This window comes from Canis lupus, chromosome 8, assembly GCF_003254725.2.
Source record: "Canis lupus dingo isolate Sandy chromosome 8, ASM325472v2, whole genome shotgun sequence".
Taxonomy (NCBI): domain Eukaryota; kingdom Metazoa; phylum Chordata; class Mammalia; order Carnivora; family Canidae; genus Canis; species Canis lupus.
In genome coordinates this window covers 48,487,456-48,508,851 of record NC_064250.1, presented here as the reverse complement: position 1 = coordinate 48,508,851, position 21,396 = coordinate 48,487,456, and the positions used below count along the sequence as shown (strand labels likewise).

At 47.7% G+C, this 21,396-nt stretch overlaps 1 long non-coding RNA gene across 2 annotated transcripts in view; it reads right to left on the bottom strand.

The window, feature by feature from the left end:
• The window catches only part of LOC112658084 (uncharacterized), a 52,559-nt gene that overhangs the window by 14,036 nt on the left and 17,127 nt on the right, over positions 1-21,396 (bottom strand). Inside the window, exons 2-3 of one of the 2 annotated variants that reach the window (XR_004818170.2) lie at positions 18,944-19,070; positions 18,608-18,864 (exon numbers count right to left, since the gene is read on the bottom strand). This is a non-coding gene — a long non-coding RNA (uncharacterized LOC112658084). Of the gene's footprint in view, positions 1-18,607; positions 18,865-18,943; positions 19,071-21,396 lie in introns of those variants that run through there. The other variant, XR_007412722.1, reaches the window with a different exon arrangement.

The window sequence follows — 21,396 nt, the reverse complement described above, 5'->3', positions numbered from 1 at the left end:
CGGGCATAAAGCAATGACCCTGTAGCAGCGGGCACACCCAGCACTCAGAACTTGGTCTCCAAAGACCATCTTCCAATAAAGGAAGCAGGGCTCCCTGGAGAAAAAACTGATTCTAAGGCAGGGAAAAGACAGCTGAGCCTGGCACACTGTATAGTGTCAGAAAGTACGATAGTGGGGAAAAGGGAGGGGGGTTGCATGTGAAAAAGACACCGGAGCCAACCTGAGACAGAACCCAGTAACCAAAGCTGGAACAATTTGAGCAAGGATTTGAAAAAGTATTGCATTTCTAACTCAAATAATAAAATAAATATCCCTAAGTCCATATTGCTATAAAGAATTAGGTAGATAGATAGATAGATAGATAGACAAGTAAATAACGGGGGCACCTGGGTGGCTCAGTCAGTTAAGCATCTGCCTTCAGCTCAGGTCATGACCCTGGGGTCCTGGGATGGAGCCCTGTATTGGGTTTCCTGCTTCTCCCTCTCCCTCTGCTGCTCCCCCTGCTTATTCTCTCTCTCTCTCTCTCTCTCTATCTATCTCTCTCTCAATTTAATTAATTAATTAAGGAGAGGAGACAAATGTTCTTTATAGAATTCCAAGTTATATACATAAATTCTTCCTCCTCCAGGGAGTAGAGCTTCATTTCCCTCCCTTTGAGTGGGAGCTGGACTTAGTGATTCACTTCCAATCCGTAGAATCTAGAAAGGGGAAAATGCTAATCTTACAGCAGCGGAAACTGGTAGAGCCACCTTACCACGTGATCAAGGTTAACCTCACCGCTAATTAGTCATGTTGATATCATGCACTTCCTGATAGAGCGTGAAAAGCAAGGGCACTTCACCTCTGCGGTATTCTTTCAGAAAACTCACAACTCTCGCCTAACCATTAGAAAACTTCAGACACGCCTAAATCAAGGGACATTCAGTAAAATACGTGAAAAATGTCAAAGTTGTGGGAGGAAAAAAAAAAGGAACAACCGAGAAATCTTCACAGACGACAGGAGACCTGGTGCGATTCGCTATCCTGAAGCAGAAGGACATTGGTAGGAAAACTGGGGGAATCCCAGTAAAATCTGTAGTTGAGTTAATGGTATTAGAGCAATGCTAGGTTCTCAGTAAAGTCACCCAGGGAAATGCTCTCTGTAGGAAGGGATCACCACACCTGCATTTAGAGGTAAGGCTGATGGTCTAGGCCACGATCTACAGGGCGCCGCAGGTGTCACTGCGGCCAGGGACAGAGCGATGGCCACGAGGAGGGGGCGGCAGAGGCTGTCTGAGGCCTCCTGGACTGAGTGATCTCTCAGTGACATTAACAGGCTTCCTGCAAGAAACCACTTCTGTTCCCTCACTCGGTTCTTACCTCTAGGCAAAGTCATTCTATGGGAAGCCGTTTCTCTGAAAAGGGGCCTGGTTTGTGATCAGAATCTATTGTCAGGGAGAGAGAAAGTTCCTTCTCCCACGCGAATGCCAGGCAGGGGATGGTGCCAAATGGTCACAGGACCCTCATTTTCTGCAACAGTGATTGCTTTGTATAAAGGGGGCAGGATGCCAGGGCAACTGCTGGGGACACTGCCTGCTGCCCAGCATTGCAGAGCCCCAAGCGTTTGGGGAATTTCAGACCGAGGCCAGGGGAAGAAAGAGAACTTCGCCATGTGATCCCCGCCATCTTCGGAGAGTACTGTCAGGGAAATAACGGTGAGATACGCCGGCTCCTGACGCACAGATGCAGTGGCGACACCAGTGGCATAAGGGCAGAGTCTCTCCCAGAGGGGCAGTTTTTGTTTTGAAGATTTTATTTATTTATTCATGAGAGACACAGACAGAGAGGCAGAGACAGAGGCAGAGGGAGAAGCAAGTTCCTCGCAGGGATCCCGATGCAGGACTCGATCCCAGGACCCTGGGATTATGCCCTGAGCCAAAGGCAGATGCTCAACCGCGAAGCCACCCAGGCGTCCCCAGAAGGAAGAGTGTTTAAAGTCAAGGGTCCTCTAGAATGACTTAGCAGAGTAACCAAGCCTTTCAGAGAGAAGGGTTAATTCGTTTAACAATTTAACTTTGCTAATTTGGTTTTGTTACAGATCCTTTTAAAGCTTGTTCCTCCCTCCCCCTGCTTTATTAAACAGAGCTTGCAAAATAGAATTTAACCTTTCTTCGGTAGTTGAAGCTCATGATGATGAACATCAGTTATGCCAAGGGCTGAGACACAGAAGTGCATTCAGGGTTTGGGACATTTGCTGAATGGGTGGTGATCTCAACAATGGCCCTGAAATTTGCTTTTCTGAAAGAATCCCTGACATCAGCTTGTTTTTGCTTCAGAAACACACAGTGCCATGTTCCCTCTTCTTCACAAAGGCAAAACAGAACACTGGCCCCAGAAGCTTTATGACCTTGGCCAAGTGATGTCATCTCCTAGTGGCTCAGATTCTTCAACTATAAAATCAGGAATGTCATGAACTTAGATTGTGCATGTTTAGGACACGCATGAGATGCATGAGAGCAATGCTAAGAACGGTGCCGCCCGGCACATAAGAAGCATTCCAGGTGTTGGGTATCACTATCCACCAATGAAGACAAGTCCTCAGATCCGGTTTATTGGGTCTATGTCCTTCTGTAGTGAGCTCACCAACATCAGCTAGGGGATGGGAAGCCTCGCCACTGAGACCGTCCCCCCGCTGCATGTGACCACCAGCCACCGTGCAGATTCTAATCAATGCGGCTCACCTCCAGCCCACTTACTCCTCTAGTACGAAAGGGCAGAGATTTCCCTCCGGTTCAGGGTCCTCACTGGACCACAGGCCTCTTGCACCGCCCGTCCCCCACCCCCCACCCCCCCCCACCCCCCCCACCCCCCCCCCCGCCCCACGACGTCCCAGAAAGAAGCGCCAGACCAATGTAATCGCGGGGCAGTGGCAATAGGCGGACTGGCCATTAAGTAACGGGGTGTGCTGGGGGGCGAACAGAGTTTCTGCTCTCCTGGGGTGCATCCACCTGGGATTGGAGGATGAGGATGAGCGCTTGGCTGAAAGGAATAGAAAGCCCCCCTGCCCCCCACCGCTGCACCTCTGCACCCCCGGAGCTGGAGGGGGCGGGGCAGGGCCCAGAACTTCCTCAGGATCTGCGGGAGCTGGGGGGGGCTTGAGCCCCTCGGGGCAGTCGTCCAAGTTCGCCTTTCCATGGGTGACATCAGCCGCAGCGCTTCCAGCGGGGGGGACGTGGGGCAGGATGGCACCCCCACAGCCGCGCGGTGCGCCCCGGGCCGGCCCCTGCCTGGAGCTCCACACTTTCCCGGTGATCCACCGATTTCCCCAAATCCCAGGAGAAACCCCAGGACCCGCTACTTCCCCAGGTTATCCCCGTGCTGCTCCCGCCCCCCCAGAAGGGTCACGGTGGCCACAGGCAGGGAGGCCGCCCTCCGTGGGTGCAGGGCGCTGGGGTGCAGTTTCTATCAGGCTCTGGGCACAGACTGGTGCCCCTCGGCACCCCTCCCACGCGAGGACCAACCCCTTCATTTCCGTGGCCTTCCTTCTCCCTTGCTTTGGCAGATGCCATCCTGCAGAGGCCACAGACACCTGGGCACCTGCTCGGCTCTGCCAAGGTCCCGCCCTCACTGCTGCAGCCCTGCCCTGTGTCCTTGGCATAACCCTCCTTCCTCGTAAGTACACACAAACCTGCACACCTGCCCCTACTCTCATCCCACCAACAGTGATTCACTGAAGGGGTGAGCAAGAAGCCGAGGCAGGTTTGGGGGAACCCCTCTCCTGGAAACCTGGAGGGGGCAGAGGCAGTGCACCTGACACCTGGCATGCTGTGGGTATTTGTGATTATTTTTGCTCTTCTCTTCCTCTTTTTCTTTATCAATATCAGCCTCTTTCCTCTCACCTCCTTTTCTTTCTGTTCCCTGCTCCATCCCTTCTTCTGCCACTTTCTCTCCTTTGGATGGTTGCCTCCTGCCTGCCAGGACACCCAGGAGAGCTGAGAAGGTTCTCTTGGCATCCCCAGAGCTGCTCCTGACCTAGATTCACTCTAGTTCCTTCTCTACCTGGCTTGTCCAGTGGGGTCTTGGTAAGGGATTCTGGTCTATACCAACCTGAACATCCGGAATTGCTACCTGAAGTGCACTTCTGCATGGTCATAGGATTTTCTGGCAAACACCTGCCCAAAGTCTTCAAAATGCCACCTTATGAATTAATGTCCATTGCCTTGGGTGTGATAATGATAATGCAGTTATGTTTTTAAGTCCTCATCTATTAGAGATAGATTCTTTGAAATATTTGCAGATGAAATGCTGCAGTGGGAGGGGAGCAGGCCGGTGGGAGCTTGGACATGAAGGAATGATCTCCAGCTGAAGTCTCCTAGGATTCACTGATGGGCACACGAGAGTTTATTACACCCCACTGTCTACTTTCTCCATAATAGAAAGTTTTAAAATGGTGCTCTGGCAATCAAAAGAGAGAGAAATGATGGGACGCCTGGGTGGCTTAGCCTTTGAGTATCTGCAGGGGTTGTTAAAACAAACACATTCCAGAGTTCCTGACAATTGATCAGGGGAGGGCCTAAGAATGTGCATTTCTATAAATTCCTGGGAGATCTTGATGCTGCTGGTGGAGGGACTCTACTTACAGAAGTGTGAATCTTCCTTCTGCCTGTCTCTGCTCCTCGTCTGCCCCCCAGTTCTTGCCCTGGAGTTCCTAAAGCTCCCCCTTCTAGGGCAGCCCCGGTGGCGCAGCGGTTTAGCACCGCCTGCAGCCCGGGGTGTGATCCTGGAGACCCGGGATCGAGTCCCACGTCAGGCTCTCTGCATGGAGCCTGCTTCTCCCCCTGCCTGTGTCTCTGCCTCTCTCTAGTTCTCTCTGAATGAATAAATAAATAAATCTTAAAAAAAAAAAAAGCTCCCCCCTCTAATACCCCAGGACTCTCCTGCTGCCTATCTGCAAACTTCTTACCCAGGTCAGTCCCAGACCCTCCACTGAATAGGATTCAACCTTGTTAGAGGGCAATTGTGATTTTATTTTTTTTTTATTTTTTTTTTATTTTTTTTTTATTTTTTTTATTTATTTATGTATGATAGTCACAGAGAGAGAGAGAGAGAGAGGCAGAGACACAGGCAGAGGGAGAAGCAGGCTCCATGCACCGGGAGCCCGATGTGGGATTCGATCCCGGGTCTCCAGGATCGCACCCTGGGCCAAAGGCAGGTGCTAAACCGCTGCGCCACCCAGGGATCCCCGTGATTTTAAATATATGCTAAGTAATTTCGCTTGTTTGCTTCAGAGTGACTATCCCCCGTCTACACAAAGCCCCCCCCAAAAAAAAAAGAAAGAAAGAAAGAAAGAAAAAGAAAAAGAAAAAGAAAAAGAAAAAGAAAAAGAAAAAGAAAAAGAAAAAGAAAAGAAAAGAAAAAGAAAAGGACAGATGTCTTTGGCTCAGGGCATGATCCCAGAGTCCTGGGATTGAGTTCCATGTACGGCTCCCTGCATGGAGCCTGCTTCTCCCTCTGCCTGTGTCTCTACCTCTCTCTCTCTCTCTCTGTATCTCTCATGAATAAATAAATAAAATCTTTAAAAAAAAAAAGAGAAAGAGGGATCCATGGATGGTGCAGCCGTTTAGCGCCTGCCTTTGGCCCAGGGCGTGATCCTGGAGACCGGGGATCGAATCCCACGTCGGGCTCCCGGTGCATGGAGCCTGCTTCTCCCTCTGCCTGTGTCTCTGCCTCTCTCTCTCTGTGTGACTATCATAAATAAAAAAAATAAAAATTAAAAATAATAAAATAATAAAAAAATTTAAAAAAGAGAGAAATGAGTAAACAAAGATTGACAGAATGTTGATAATCACTGAAGCTGGGTAATGAATACACGTGGGTTTGTTGTATTTTTTTCAGGGTCAGATCTATGTTTTTATTTTCATTTTTAAAATTTTATGTGGTTTTAGTTTTTAATTTAAATTTCTTAATTAACATATACTGTATTATTAGTTTTAGGGGTAGAATTTAGTGATTCATCATTTGCATATAGCACCCAGTGCTCATTACATCACATGCCCTCCTTAATGCCCATCACCCAGTTACCCCTTCCCCCCACTCCCCCTCCAGCAACCCCAGTTTGTTTCCTATGATTAAGAGTCTCTTATTGTGTTGTTGTTTTTTTTTAATGAATTCATTTTCCTCCTTTTTTAAAGATTTATTTATTTGAGAGAGAGAGAGAGAGCAAGCAGTGGGGAGGGGCAGAGGGAGAGAGAAGCAGACTCTCTGCTGAGCAGGAAGCCCAATGTGGGGCTCCATCCCAGGACCCAAATTGTGAGCTGAGCTGAAGAAGGGTCATGACCTGAGCTAAAGAGGATGCTTTACTGACTGAGCCACCCAGGCACCCAAGAGTCTCTTATGGTTTGTTGCTGTATTATTTTCTCTGTTTTTTTTATATATATTTGAAAACTTCTATGATTTAAAAAAAAAAGTCTAAAATTTTTTTTGAATGTCACTTTATCAGGGACTTTTCAACTGTGTAAATCTGCTCTGCTGCACTTGGCGTGCACTGCCTACATGTTGGTGACAGGTGTTTCCTCAAAGGCTCCAAATGCCACTGCTGCCTCCTCTCTCAAACAAGGATACTGAAATGCTCTAGAAAATGCTTCAAGGACTTCCTTGGCTAGGCAGTGCTGCCTTTATATCTCCATGCCTTTGCACATGCTGCTCCCTCCATGTGAATCACCCTTCCCTCACCCACCCGTGCCAAACTCAGCCTTGGCCCCTTTTCTGTCAAGCTTTCTCTGATGCTCCCAGGCTTTGTGCCCACACTGAACCTGGTACATGGCTCTGTGTCATACTGTTCACCTTGAATTCCAATATTTGTTTATTTGCCTGGCCCCCATCTTACACTAGACTCTTGGCTACTCAAGAGCAGAGATAATTTTTTATTCAACATTCCATCATCATGACTTCAAATACCACCTATGCATTCACAACTCCCAAATTAATATCATGAGCCAGACTCTCCAAAGCACCAGAACCATAGATAAAGATCCCAATGCCCCCTGAACTTCTCCCCTTGGATATTCTAAACCCCTAAAATTCAGTGGATCCCAAACTGAACATGTCTTTTTCCTAAACTTGCTCCTCCTGTTAGCCCTTGCAGGTGAACAAATCCACTCTCCATCCTGCTGCTGAACCCACACATCTGGGCTTCCCCCTGCACCTCGCCTCTCCTTCAGCCCCCCTGTTGATTCCACATCCCACATAGTTCTTGGATGTGCCCACCTCCACCATGCTCACAAACCCTTCCTTACTTGAGAACCATCATCTCTCAGCTGGGCAGTGCAAAATCTTCCTAACTGTCCTCTACTTGTGCTCCCTCCATCCACTCTCCACAGAAAGCCTGATCTTTCTTTCTTTTTTTTTTTCTTTAAAGATTTTATTTATTTATCCATGACCGACAGAGAGAGAGAGAGAGAGAAAGGCAGAGACACAGCAGAGGGAGAAGCAGGCTCCCTGCAGAGAGCCTGATGTGGGACTGGATCCTAGGACCTGGGATCATGACCTGAGCCTAAGGCAGACGCTCAACCACTGAGCCACCCAAGTGCCCAAGCCTGATCTTTCTAAGATAATCTTTCCAAAATGTCAATATAATTCTATCACGCCCTAGGAAAATTCTTCTGTGCCTCCCTAAAGTCCAAATTCCTCAACATGTAACATGGCTTGCAGGGCCCTTGGTGACTGGTCTCAGCTTATCTCCCTGTAATTTCCCTCCCCACCCCTGCCTACCAGCCCCCAATACACACATGCAATAAGGCCCCGCCCCTCAGAACAACGGGTAGTTTCCCAAAGGATTACTCTTCCTACATTTCTAACCTGGCAGCAATTGCATGCAGCCATGTGACTAGTTCTGGCCAATGGGTTGAGAGCAGCAGAAGTAATGTGCTTACTCCCAGGCTAAAGCAGCTCACCTCCAGTGTACCTCCCTGCTCTCTCTTTGTCTTCCTGACCATATGTTGAGTTGATGAGGTCTCAAGCTGAAAGTATCCTAGATCACTAAGTCCCTAAGAGGCCAGTTGCTCTGAATGCAAATCCAACTTTGCTTGAATGAGAAACAGGCTTTCCTTGTGTTAGGCGACCTGGAGTTTGTGAGGTTTTCTTGTCCTGTGGTATCACCTACCGTATCCCCTCCAGTTCTTTTCATATACTCTCCGCTCCACCTATAAGGATTTTCCATACTGGCTCTCTACCACTCACCTGCACACCTGGCCAACTTCTATTTTCCTATCAGCCTTAGCTTGATTGTCCTTTTCTCCTGGACTCCCAAGTCTCAGTATGGGACTCTTGCTAAGAACTTCCATCCCATCCTGTAACATGGCACTTTGCACTTCATGTTATAACTAGTCATTCATTTGACTCACGTTCCGCTGCAGGTCAGCAAAGCTAGGACCCATGTCTATGTTGGCCATAGCTCTCTCCCCAGCACCCGACATGGAGCCTGCATGTAGGATATTGAGCCAATATTCACCCAGCAGGAAACTTTGTATTCATGGGACCTAGTCCATAGTTCAATAAATATTTGTTAAATGAACTAATGTGTGACTTTGCAACCCCTAAAATCAAACAAGCAAAAAAAAAAAAAATGAGATCTAAAAAGGAACCCGATACTCATAAACAGCCATGAGTTATGAAACTATACTCACAGAAAACTATTGATAGACAAATTAACACAGCTCCCTTCCTCAGGGCTGCCCTATATCAAAGGTCAATTGTATTACTTTAATGAGTCTTTAGTCCCTCTTTTAATAATAAACCATTGGGATAACTGAGCAACCGGGAGGGTGGCAAGCTCCCCTTTTCAGTGACTTATACTCAGCACAAATGTTGAGAATCTACAACCAGGTCCTTCCTCAGCCCCTCCCCGTCTTCCTTCATGTCTAACTCTTCCTCCCCGTTACCTACTGGGAATGCAGAAGGACATGTTCCAGGCTTTAAAACAGAAGCTATGTAAATAAGGGAAGCAGCTTAAGCTCTGGTGCCATGTAAGGCCACAGCTGTCCCACAAAGCCACAGGCACTGCTGTTGAGTCAGGTGGTTGGGAGGGGCACGGAGGGGGTGCTGAAGGGCCCCCTCTCTTTAGCTGTCAGATGCTTGCAGTGGCACTTGGGTCCTTCAGCTCCTCCATTTGTCATTCTCAGCAGAGCCAAGAGCTCAGGTCTCTGGGGACCGGGACAGGCTGCTGCAATTTTTCCCAAGGGTTTCAGTTCAATCTGGGTGAAACCTTGAGAAGTCAGCAGGGAAAGAGCCATCAATCAGATGCGATGCAAGGCAGCAAAGATTTATTGAGCATGCACATACATGAGTCCCCAGAAGGAATACTAAAGAAATCTATGTCCCAGATGGTGCCCTCAAGGGTCGGAGGCCCATGAAAAAAACCAGAGTGAACACGTGAGAAAAAAACTAGAGGACAGTACAAGGCAGCATATAATCAAGTGCTACATTATGCGGTTCAGGCTTTAAAAGGATCAAAAAGGCAAGAGTCATGTGACCAGGGGAAAGCAAGGAGGACCTCACTGTAATATTTGATGTTGGATGCCTGCTTTGCACCGAGTAGCACAAACATTAGTGCTTAGTTTTTACAAACCTCATGAGATTGGCTCAGAGAGGCTCAATAAAAAGCCCAGGGTGACAGAGCTGGTGAATGGCAGATGCAGGATTCTAACTCATGTCTAACCTCAGAGCCTGTCCAGACCCCTCATATATATGGCCTCATAAAGGGTATTGTTATGACCAAGACTCTGAGCTAACACCTTTACACAGACTGTTTTTCATCACCACGCTATTCTGGAGAGAAGGTATTACAACTCCCAGTTGACCCTTGGCAAACCTGGAGCTCAGAGAAGTTAACATACCATGGAAAAAGGGTAAAATTGGGAGACCCCTAATTCCCACACCATTCAAGCTCATTCAGATTCAGATAACTGTGCATTTTCATTTTCCCCTTGCCACTGATATTTGCTTGAGCCGCAAAGATTTTAGGGACACAAATGTGCTATTTTAGGAGCTGGGCATATTTAGATACCATAGATTACCTGTTTTTCAATGACACATTGATAAGCAGTCTTTTTGCAGCCCAGCATTCCTCCCTAGGAAGTAAGCACAGTCTCACCGAGACTTACACTTGACCAAGGTCACACCCACCAGCTCCACGTTGGCTAATATTTCCATGAAGTAGCATGAGTGAACTTTTTCAAAGCAAGCTTTGTGTTATATGCTTTTGCAGTTTCTTCGCATTTTCCAATCGCCATCAACTTTTGTTAATCATTTCAAAGACACCTATATCCTGGGCACAGGGCTAACCCTTCTTTCCACACAAATCCCATTCTGTGGGTCAGGGAGGTTAAGTTACTTGCTCCAGATCATACAAGTAGTCAGTGGCAGAGCCAGATTTCCTGTCTCCAAGACCAAAATCTGTTTTTACATCATTCTCAGTGAAAACTCCCATCTGAGTGGCAGTAAGGTGCTTCTTAAATCAACTTCTGAAAAACTTTTAAACCTGTAAATGTGTACTTTGTTCATACAAAAAGAGAGAAACACGTAGTTGTCTATCTCATTGACAACCTTTGTAACTTTTGATAAGTAACATAATCTCTCTGGGCCTCAAGCTTCTTGTCTATAAAACATGAGGAAGACAGTTCCTGTGCCATAGGACCATTCTGAGGATTAAGTTAGACAGTGCATATAAAACACCTAACATCATGCCTGGCATATCATATCACAGACATTCAATAAATGATACTTGCTAACAGTGACAATATTTATTTATTGTCTACTGTTTTCCAAATCTTATGCTGTGCATTATAAAATAGCATATATAATAAAACTCTAACATCATATGTGGTAAATACATGTATATATGTGTGTGTGTAGTACATATATATGAATGATTGGAGTATACAGAAAAGTCTAGAGTGACATAAACCAAAATATTAACAGTGATTATAGGAGGCTTTCATTTCCTTCTGCATCTTTATATATTTCCCCAATTTTTCTATAAAAACCATGGACAGATTACTTTTGTAATCAAAATAAAATCTTATGAAATCCATTTGCAATGCATTTCATTTTGGAATGAGAGGAATGCTTTATTTCAAAGAAGCAATAAAAGTTTAAAACCTTTTAAAAAGGTGCACGAGCTTAATAGCCCCAGGAGGGAAGAAGTAGCTTTTTCTAGTAAAACTGAGCAAACCCAGCTGACTTCACAGGCAGTTGCTGTGACACCTGGTTCTAGAACAAAGATCTTAGGACTGAAGAAAGAAGACTTTTCAGTGGCAATCACCCATCTGGCGGCTCAAATCTCATTTTTCATTGTTCTGAGGCCAAGCACTGCTAGGACTCCGAGCCCTCCTGTATCCCATCACGCTATCAGTGCGACATATGCGTCCTCCCTGAATGGAGACCTCACACTGATGCAGGTGTAGCAGTAAGTGGCAGCCTGCATCTCTCCCCACCTGGGAAGGCAGATTTAGCTGCTAAGCAAGGACCCACCTGGGCTGGCTAAACAGCAGCGTCCAAGGACAGAAGGGGTGGCATCTGGGAAGGGGACCTAAAAGAAGAGGAAGTGGCAAAGCAGCACTTGGGGGAGGGGCAGAGTGCTTCTGCTTACCAAGGAATTTCCCACCCAAGCCTCACCACGGGCTCAGAGGGTCATTGGGAACTCTGACTTGCAGATGAAGGGGTCTCGGGAATTTAAGAGTCTTGCTCAAATCCCATGGTTCGTGTGAGGAAAGCAGCTACCATGTGTGGACTTTATTTCAGATGGCACCAAAACAAATTATGCATGAGTGGTGAGGACCATGGCAAATCGGAGAGCTGAGCTGAACCAGGGCCAGCTTTTCAGCTCCGAGGGCTGTGCCATGCCTGAATGCAGGCCCACCGTGGCCGGGTCTACTGACTGTCTTGTGAAATGGCTCCACTTCTGAATGTTGGATTCACCTTAATGGTGAAATCAAATGAAGGCAGGCGGGTCGACCAGAACACCCCCCCAGGCTGAGTGTGGCCAACCAGCCTGAGCCCTAGGCCTCAGGGGTCACCTGGGTCAGGGTTGGGCCACCCAGCCTATCCAGAAGTGCCTCTTGCAAATGCTGCCTGGTAGTGTCATGGATTTCAGGTCTCCCTAGAAAAGAGAGGACACTTCCCATTGGGCTGGGGAGGTAACTCCAGAGAAATAAGAAAAGATATACAGGTCTTCAGATTACAGGTCAGAGAAGAACACGGGCTAAGTCCAAATTGGACAAGACAGCCAAGGGCGAGAATGGTATCTAGTTTTCTCTAACCACAGACCCTTTATTTTCGTGGGCTGAGTCAGTCAGCAGACATCACTTCAGTGATGACTGTACATTTACTGATACCATGCTAGACCCTGGGGATAAAGCCAGCGACAGAACAGAAAAAATACTGTTCCATAGAGTTTACAGTTGAGAGAGAGACAGTGGAAAATAACCCAGTGCATACTCCCTCAGTGGGGAGAGGCCAGTGAGGAAAAGTTAAGCGGGACAACAGAAACAGGACACATCGACCAAAGCCCATGCTGGTCACAAAGACTTCTCTGATAAGGTGAGATTTGGACAGAACCCGGACTTCATTGACTAGCCATGTGGATTTCTGGGGAAGAGCAGTTCAGGAATAGTAGGCAGGAGGACACATGATACAGGAAGAGCCATGAGTCAATATGCCCGCAGCGGAAAGGAGAGGGGGAGACGAGGCCAGAAGAGGTAAGCAGAGGCGAGCAGAAGGAGGAGTGGGCTCCATTTTGTAGGACCATGTTGGCCCTTGTCAGGACAGGTCTGAGAGATGAGACAGTAATGATATCTGCCCTCAGCCCTCAACGGGCTTGCAGCTTGGCCCTGGGACCACTGTATCCCATTCGTGTCCACATACATGTACTTGCTATCCTGAATTCTCCTCACCAGCCCCACATTGGTCTCAGAATCATCCGGCTGCAGGTAGGATACTTCAGAGAGCCCACTCAACCCTGGGCCACTTTCTGGATCTGGACAGAAAAGCAGAGAGAAGGGACAGCCTGTATGGCCACCAGCTGTAGGACCTGTCATGCAAGACACCGTGATTAAATGCCCACCTCCACTTCATGGGCCAACACACAGGACAAGAATCATTGTCTTTCCATTAGGAGCCAGAAGTATTTTTGCCTTTACTGTATTCATGAAACGGGTATGGATTGAGTGACGCCTGAGCATTCAGTCCTGATTAGTACGTGAGTATCCACACATTAATAAGATCACCCTCCCCACCCCAGAGCCCACAGTCCTGAGGGGATACCAACAAGCAAATACTTCCTGTAGGCACAGCAGGTAAGTTCTACCATGGGGGCAAGATGGGAGACTCTGGGTTGTAGTGTACTGGCAAATATTTAGCAACTGGCTCTCCAGAAAACTATGTGTGTGTTTATGAGTTTTACTGCCATGAAAGACGTATAGCACATAATTTACAAATAAATAATAACAAATATACAGTACTCTATATTGTAAATTCCATACAACCAATTGATTTTCACAGAATACTTTTGTTGACTTTTGCTAACACGTGAATCTGGAGCCAATCTATTAGTTGGATTTGATGAGCAGGTGTGATTGCAACAGAATATTTGCTGACATTCTTGTTTATGTTAATAAGAAAGACAAAATTGAGATAAAAAACATATAGTGGAACTTCACCTATTTGTCAGTGACATGAACATTTTTGCAGAACTAGATAGTAGTTTTTAAATGCCAAATGAGTAGTTTCTTGATTTTTTTGTGTGTGTGCTAGTCACAATACCATGGCTACAAACACACTTTTGAGTTTAAATCTGTGTTTTCTCCATCACTTCCTTAAGTTTAGACAATCAGCACAACAGTAAATTAATCCCCAGTTAATAGGCTTTGCTGGCTTTCACGGTGTAGATATACATACAAAGACTGATTTCAAGCTATCAGTGGACTATGGTCTGAGTATTCATATGTTGAAATCCTAACCCCCAAAGTGATGGTATTAGGACGTGGAACCTTTGGGAGGTGGTTAGGTCATGAAAGTGGAGCCCTCAAGAATGGGATTAGTACCCTCACAAGAGACTCCAGAGGGATCCCTCACCCCGTCTACCATGTGAGGACACACAAGAAAGAAAGCACTGGCTATAAACCAGGAAGAGGGCCCTCACCAGAGGACAACCAGCTTGGTACCTTGATCTTGGATTTCCAGCCTCTGCAACTGTGAGAAATACATTTCTGTTGTCTATAAACTACCCCATCTATGGTATTTTGTTATAGAAGCCAGAACAGACTAAGACAGTGTAATCCACTGAAGGAAGATTTGGGAAGAGGTGCACAGCAGCCTACAAAACATATATAGTATTTTCCAGCCTATGGATACAAGAGATGGAATTTCAAGGGCATGGGTAATAGCAAGATGTACTAAAAGTGATTAGGAAATGGCGACTTTTTAGTATTTATTACCATACTTGAATTTGAGTAATGGCCCAGTTTAACAACCAGCCCGCAAAATTCCTGAAAATTGAACAATGGGTTCTTTCGAGGCACCCTGGTGGGCTGAGACCAACGGGGTGGGGCATAGCAAGGTCTAGTGGGACCCCAGGACCAGGCAAAGGAAATCGATACCAGGAGGCGGATATGTGTTATCTCAGCAGCTGAACGGGAACAGTATTATTGGGGAAGAATAATTTTGTCTTCAGGAAAAGGTCTTGAATCAAGATACCTCTAAGTCCAGGGGGTGCAACCCCGAGGCTTTCAAGGATGGAGGGAGGGGCTGGGAGCTGTGGGCATCCAGGTGGAGGAGGGGTGGCAAGGAAGAGGGAGTAGAGTTGAGTGCTGGGCACTGCCCAAGGGCTCTTACCCTGAATGGTCCCCTCCCTCCGACCTCAGGAAAAGCCACACCACAAAGAGGCAAGACACTCGAAGAGTTTAGTTTCTTATGAGAAATGGATTGAGGACGTGGAGATGTGTGTCGGGGTTAATGCACACCTAGGCCCTGACGTGAGAGAGCATGGGGGTATCCCAAGAACTGAAAACAAGTTCATCCTCCAGAGACGTGAGGCGGGAAGTGGGGAGAAGACTGAGCCCCCAGAGGTCGGGTTGGCAGTAATGGATCCCGCCTGGAGCAGCCCAGGACTGCAGAAACTTCATTTCTACCCACAGTTCTGGGCTCCTTTGCCTCGCTCTTGTGGCCACTCCAGGTATGGGCACCCCACAAGCAACCTAGACCTTGCAGATCCCCACATCAGAGTCAGGTTACTGCCTTGCTGAACAGGACTTGATCCCCTGTCCCTGAGAACCCAAATGGCCTTCCCCCAATGCTAGAGGCTGTGGTGGGACAGGACCCAGGCAAACTCCACTGGAAAGCCCATGAACACCTGCCCCTTGGCTAACAATGACCTCTGATGGGCCCCAGGGGCCCCAGAGCGGGGACAACAAGGATTTTTCCCCAGCTGCAGAATGTCCTCTTCTGGGTCTCTTGAAATTCACCCCTGTGGTGACACAGCCAGCTCCGGGCAGTGACTAACTCAGGCTTGAGGTGAGTCTTTCCATGATGGGGCAATGAAGCTTTGGAAAAAGCCCCCTGCTGCAGGGGGTTTCCTTCTCCTACATGAGATGGCTCATCCTGAAGTCACAGAATTCTTACCTTCCTCTTCCCCATTTTCTGACACCCTATTCCTGTGGGAAAATGAGGAGGCGGTTCACGAAACCTCCAGAATCCAGCTCTTCCTCCGTCCTTATTCTGCCCCTGAGCATCTGCACACCTCCTGCCTCCCAGGGGCTGGAGGTTGTGGGGCTTGTCTCTACTACATGTTCTCGTCTCCCAGGAGCCCACGGTCCAGTAGGTGGGGGACAGACAGACTGACAGTTGCAATGTAATATGACATACGTCCTAACAGAGATCAGCTCAGGGCTGTGGGGCGGGAGGGCGGGGGTGGGTTGGTGGCTGGAGGCCAGGACAGTTCAGGAAAGGCTGCCCAGAGCTGATGGCAGGGGAGTCTAGAATTAGACACTGAGTTGATGAGAAGCAGGGACAGGACAGATGGAACAGGCAGATGGAACAGCATGTGCAAAGACATAAGAAAAGAAAGCTCATTCATGGGATGCCTGGGTGGCTCAGCGGTTGAGTGCCTGCCTTCAGCCCAGGGCGTGATCCTGGGGCCTCAGAATTGAGTCCCGCATCGGGCTCCCTGCATGGAGCCTGCTTCTCCCTCTGCCTGCGTCTCTGCCTCTCTCTGTATATGTCTCTCATGAATAAATGAAATCTTTTTTTTTTTATGATAGTCACACAGAGAGAGAGAGAGAGAGAGAGAGAGAGAGGCAGAGACACAGGCAGAAGGAGAAGCAGGCTCCATGCACCGGGAGCCTGACGTGGGATTCGATCCCGGGTCTCCAGGATCGCGCCCTGGGCCAAAGGCAGGCGCCAAACCTCTGCGCCACCCAGGGATCCCTAAATGAAATCTTTAAAAAAAGGGGGGGGGGGGGCAGCCCAGGTGGCTCAGCGGTTTAGCACCTGCCTTCAGCCTAGGGTGTGATCCTGGAGACCCGGGATCAAGTCACGTGTCGGGCTCCCTGCATGGACCCTGCTTCTCCCTCTGCCTGTGTCTCTGCTTCTGTGTGTGTGTGTGTGTGTGTGTGTGTGTGTGTGTCATGAATAAATAAATAAAATATTTTTTAAATAATAAAATAAATCAAAATAAAATAAAAAGCACATTCAGCTCTTATGAGTGGATACTGGTGTGGTGGACCATGTTCTTGTTGACATTTCCACACCCCGATGAATTCAGACAGGGCTGTGGGACTTCCGTGGCTGCTGAAATTTGAGTAGAAGTGACACCAATTCACTTCCACAGAAGTGCATGGTTCAGGAGCCAGTGTCCTCTTTCTCTACCTCTGCGATCTTCGATCTGATCTTCGAGGAAACACATGCCAACGTAGAGCTTCTATGAGCCTGGATGCCTGAGTGACTATAATGAATGGAGCCCCCTGCTGGTCTGAATGGCCACGTAGTGTGGACAAGAAAGGAACCCCATGGCTCCTTTGTTACTGCGGCACAACTTCGCCTGTTCCTCCCTGATACCATTGGCCTGGCTCCGGAAGGCTCATATTGGGGGGTGTCGGGAGATGAGCCTAGATGTGGATGCGGCTAGACCCCCTATGATTCTTTCTCCAGATCTCAGACAGCAGCACAGTCTCTACGTAAGTGGATTAGAATCTGAGCTTTGTCATTTACTAGTTTTGAGAGTTTGGGAAGCTTAGCTAAATCCTTTGAGCCTAAGTTTATCCATCTATAAATTGAGAAGACTGAAAATCATATCACCTACTTCACAGGGCTGCGTGGTTTCCTGAGTAAATCTGTGCTGGATCTCCCCCCTCTCCACTGATGACCCTTGCAACAGCCTGTTCCCGGTCATGGGGGTGCCTACTTCAACTGCAAATTCCTCACCCCCACGCTAGACCTACCAAGTCTGAATCTCTGCAGGTGAGGCCCAGAAGTCTGTGCTTTCAGAAAGCATTCCAGGTAGTGCTCTTGCATGTTAGAGTTGAGGGACCACTGCCCTTAAAGTTTTGATAGACAATCAAAACCTCTGCCCTGAGGAGGGATCATTGCTTGGAGGCTGGCTGGGTCTGAAGCCAAGAATCTCCAGCCTGCTGCTGATCAGGTGGCTACAGTGCCTCGGACAAAAGCCAGAGGCTTAAAAGCTCTGTATTACTTGGAGATCAGGTAACCTTACTTGGAGCCAGATCGGTTTGTAGGACTCCAGCATTCATCAGCCCTCTGTAGCCCGCCTAGATCTCTGCTGAGCTTTTTATGAGGTGTTCTCCAAGGGAGAACCTCCAGCAATGCACCTCTCCCCACCCCGCCCACCCTACACTGGTCTAGGGAGGCCCACCTCCTAGGCATGTGGTATTTGTCCCTTTTCCTTCGGGACAAGGGAATCATGGGAGATTAAGACCAGGAAGTGGGCTGCAAAACTAGACCCTGGTAAAGTAGGCTTCTGAGCATATAGAGCTGCCCAAAGGCTACAGAGGAGAGAGATACTTTCAAGCTACCTGTAGTAGTGCCCAGACCAGGCCCAGCTGCCCTCTTTGCCAGCAGCTTCCTTGCAACACATACCAATGTCACATGGCTCTCTTCCTAAGCATTGCTCCAAATCGTACATATGCTCAAGAACACACCGTGGCTCCCTATGGCTTCCTGCCCATGACTCCTGCCTCTGGCTTCAGACCCTTCCAAGTCATATTGTACCATCCATCTCCAGTCCTTTCTCCCACAACGTTCCCAACCTACTAAGCTCTTTCTTCACTCCCTTGCCACCAGAAGCCACCTGGGAGGGAGTTTAGATCAACCACATGTAGCAGATGCCACTGGTGTGCCCCCCCCTCCAAACCTCCTTCCCTCGGCTGGTGCATCCATTCCCTGACACAAGGTACAAAAGGCTGGCCTTCTTGCCTCAAGGAAGCTCAAACCTGCAGTGCCATCCATGCTTCAGAGCTCTCCCTGGGGCCAGACTGAGGTTTTACTTCAATTGGACCTCATCTTTGTGTGACCTCTTCCCTTCTCCCACCCTGTCTTTCTCACTTCCTCACAGACTTTTTCTCCAGACGGAGCCCCCTCATAAATCACTTGCACAAGAATTGATGTCTTGGGCTTTGCTTCCAGGAAGCCTGAGCTAATGCTTCCAGAAAACCCGAGCTACGACTCCTGTGCCATTTGAGAAGTTACCTGAAGGCAATGATAGCTTCTAACTCTCCTTCCAGGCCGCCTATACCAGAGGTCACAGAACACAAAGGCTCATGGGCCAAATTAAGATGCTTCAATCACACCATTCGTTTCGTCAACTTAGAGCACGCACTGAAAAGAAGCAAGGCAAAGAGATGGGACGGGTGAACACACTTAGGATGAGGGCAAGCAGGTAAAAGGCCTGCCCTACCTCAGTCCTGGGTCACACAACGTCCACAGATGTTGTTCTCTCTCTGCCACAGCAGCCTTCTCTCCTGCTGGTGTGGCTACGGAGGTCAGTGTTGAGGGCAAGCCCCGGGAACAGCTGAAGGTGGCACCTGAAATAAACACACAAAAGAGCTCCTATTGGGACGACTCAGGGCCAAGTACACCTGTTCACACTACAGCACCCCAAGTAAGCTGCTGAGCAGCTGTGGGTTTTAGCTAGGTTTCTTGGAGCATCACCACTGAGCGGCCAACAGAGGAGTCACATTGCTTCAATCTGGAGAAGACGTGATCCGTGCCTTATAAATATTTAAGGTTTACTTAGTCTTCTCATCCCTTGTCTATAAGTAACATTCTGATTTGATCTATATCCAGCCCATATATGTTCTATTTATTTTAACTCTGTCTAAAAAAAAAAAAATCTCATAAGCTACTTGCTTCTATATTTAATTTCTCTCATTTTCTATAGCAAAATTGAATATTCATAAATAACATGGCAAACAAGACAGTTCCTTTCTCCAGGGTTAACATCTCCTACCCACTGGTCGCCAGAGCTTTATGTCGCCCCAAATATAAAACTGCATCTTTCAATAACAGAGCTAGAACTTGACTCGGGTTCGACTCCGGTTTTGAGCACTGATCTGTTTGGTTCTAAATCCATTGTGCCGGGTAACATGTTGTTTAGCAACATGGCTTACCACCCCTACAGATGGTAGGGACCTGTCTTCTCTCTCTGTCTCACACACACGCACATGGACACACATGCACACACACAGTGCTTGCCCGTGGTGAGCCCTTGAAAGATGTTGTGGGGTTCAGTTGTATCCATTAGCACGTTCGAGAGAGCACAACCAGTTTGCTTTCCTGTGTCACCATCACTTGGCTTTAAAAATCCAGAGGACAGAAAGAAGCTTCCCCCTCCAGCAAAGCTATGAATGGGGTATGTGCTAAATCCTGGTTTTCATTTGCCAGATTCAGCCTGTGAATACCAGTGTCCTGATAGCTCTCCAGATTCAAGAAAGCAAACTCCTGCCCCCGTGTGACTATAAAACCAGGAGCCTCTGTCCCTTTCCAACCAGTCCACCCATCACAGCACTAAAAGCTGAGCTTTTATAGGTGAAAAGCGCTTGCCAAATTCCCAGAATAGCCGTGGCAGGAAATTGAATAACAAGGTAAAAGTGTAACCCTGTACTACACCCTTAATACTGGAAGGGAGAGGGTGGTACAATCCATTAAGAAATAAAAATCTTACTGTTGGCCAGTCTAGCTCATACACAGAGCTCTAGTTGAGGTTCATGCCACCAATTCCAATCCACACAGAACTGGAGATGAGGATTGGGAAGGACTCCCTACTCCAGGCACAACCCCTCAGCTCATACCCCAAAAGGTATGGGGTTTTTGTTCTTGCCATTCTGCATCGCACCATGTGGTCACCCTTTCCTAGTTGGTAGGAAGGCCTTTCCCCTTTATACACTTTCTCTTATTTTCTCTATAACTTAGGATGCTTTTAGATGAGGATGGGGGTGAGGATAACAACTAACATTTATTGAGTCAGACATTGGGTTCCTGAGAAGAAACTCAAAGAGTAGCATGCACGATGTGCTGCTTGGATCCATGTCCACAGAAAGGGAAGAAAAAGAAGCAGAAGTGGGCAGAGGGAGAAGCTGAGCTGAGAAGGAAGCCCAACAAAGGCTTCCATTCACCCCAGGGAGAGGTCCAGGACCTGTGTGACCTTCCAGAGTTGTCCCAAGTTGAGGCAAGGGATCTAACCATTTATACTTCCTCATAGATCAGTCATTGGATGTAGACTGCTCCCGGAAAGAGACCCTGGCCTTAGGGTAACAAGGTCATCTTCCCCTGGGACAATACTTCTAAAAGACTCCCAGTGGTTGGGGGAAATAAGTCTTCTATTCCCAAAGTGTGGACTGGGTGACACATCAGAGCCCCCACAGCAAGCACATACTACATGTCCAGTCTTGTCCTACACCCTTCACATTCTCTCACTTAATCCCCACTTAAATTAAGTGAGAGTATAGTCAACCATCCTATGAGGTAGGCACTAGAATTATCTCCTTTTTGTATGTGGAAACTGATGCACAGAGAGATTTAATAATTTGTCTGATGTCACACAGCCACGGAGACGTGGAGCCACAATTAAAACCTAGGCAGACTGACTCTGATGATCATCTGCCCACCCCCCCTCCCATGCTAGTAAAAGAAAAACCAACAAAAACTGGACAGGGATTTTTCCCAAACAACACGTAGAACAGTGTTGAGCACATCATAAGCACTCAAAATGTTGTGAATGCATGAATCGGTTCACAAGGGGAAAAATCCAATGCTATGCATTTCAAGAGCAACTGGAAGCCTGGCTCTACTTCTCTGCTCGCTGCCTTCTTCCATGTGTTGGCTTTGTCCTCAAGGTGGCTTCCATGAAGG